The following is a 1,802-nucleotide window of genomic DNA, read 5'->3' as shown; positions in this document are numbered from 1 at the left end:
ATTCATCTTCCAAATGGTTTTCCGTTCGTTTTCTTTCCACACCATTAACATTCTTGCTTTAAATGTTTTTCACAATGTGATAACTGTCACTACTTTATACATCGTGGCTGGATTTTATACTATATATAGCTATAAATTTATATATGTGGTGAAAAATTTTAAGTGCCCGGATTACTAGGATTACTAATCTGGTAATCTTGCAAATAGTCATAAAGCCACTGATTATGCATTTGCCACATCTACTGAATATAAAAACCCGTCGGCGAGCGGCCAGATGTTTGTTTGTTTGTATGGTGTTTTTACGTTGCATGGAACCCAGGAGGTTATTCAGCAACGGGACCAACGGCTATACGTGACTCCCGAACCACGTCGAGAGTGAACTTTATCACCAGAAATACAAATCTCTGACCCCTCAATGGAATGCCCAACGATCGAACTCGCTATAACCGAGGTGGCAAGCAAAGACCAAACCGATCATGCCAATGAGGAGCTGAGCGGCCAGATGGAATGAAATGCAGTTGTTCCTGATGCGCGCACTTCAAAATATTAAATTTAAGTACTTTAGAATGGCGATAGTCAATTTCAGCAGGCATATTCAAAAGTTTGTGTATCAAATTTCGGTATTTAGTCTTTTGTATGAAGTTAAAAAAAAGGGGTGGGGGGGGGGGTGAGAGGAGAATTAGAGTAAATTCTTAAGCAAGCACAAACATGTGACGCCAGGGGAAGGAACTAGTTCGTAACGCTGACGCTTCTGAGGTGTTAAGGGTCCTGAGCTACAAAAACAATCTTCACTTCAGTTCAATGTTGGCGATACATTGATTCATGTCTTGCAATTTAGGCCTTCCCAACCGCTCCTATGGAAACTATATGACTTGAGTATAAATAAAACAAGGCCCTGGTTTAGCCTAATAAAATGTTATGTTAAAGGCCTAGGCTATGAACAACGGTAATCACTAAAAGTACCTACCCCCGGATTAACGTTGTAATAGTAAAGATTTGGATAAGAAAAATAAGAAAATAGTGTTAAATTCAAGTTAGCGTTTACAGTGGCGATATATTACGTAAAGGTACTATTTCAATTTAGTCCTCCTAACATCTGGAGAAATATAGGGCTTGGATGTATAGGAAAAAAGGCCTAGCCTAACCTAGGAAAGGTACAAGCTTAGGCTACAGACAACGGGGAGCCACCATAGATACATAGAGATACGATGTGAATATCTAGTCCTATAGGCACTAGACGTTCTGGAAATATGACATTTAGTTCACATCTTAGAAAATGAATCTGCTGGAACGTAAGGTATTGAATCCGCCTTACCTTTTCCTCCCAGGCCCTGGGGAACGTCGATGATGACGCCAAATTAAAAACCACTGAATTTCAGTCACTCGACAACAGAGAACAACAAAACAAACGCAGCCTTTGGATGCTACTGAAAAACAACGACTGATATTTGGCTACGATAAACAAACCGCTAATCGGAGCCGCGTTTGTGGCCAAAGGCCGAAATTATCTGAACACTAATCTCAGGCACAAACCACCCACCACCCTCTTGGGGGTGTAAATACACAATGGCCTGAGGGCTGGGACTGGGAGTCTGGGACTCGCAGGGGTCGCCGCGAAGTCCGCACATCACCGAGAAACAAGCTCCGCACAAGGGAGGTGTAGTGTTAATTGCCAAGCAATGTTATTTTACTATAACCTGCACAAGCTAAGTTGGCGGTGATGCCCGCCCCTTGCTAAGCGAAGGTGGTAATTGGATTACAGCAACTATTCGTGTGCCTATTCATTTGAGTGTGTTGAAGTC

The sequence above is a fragment of the Macrobrachium nipponense genome, chromosome 25, assembly GCF_015104395.2.
Source record: "Macrobrachium nipponense isolate FS-2020 chromosome 25, ASM1510439v2, whole genome shotgun sequence".
Taxonomy (NCBI): Eukaryota; Metazoa; Arthropoda; class Malacostraca; order Decapoda; family Palaemonidae; genus Macrobrachium; species Macrobrachium nipponense.
This window is presented reverse-complemented; position numbering follows the sequence as displayed.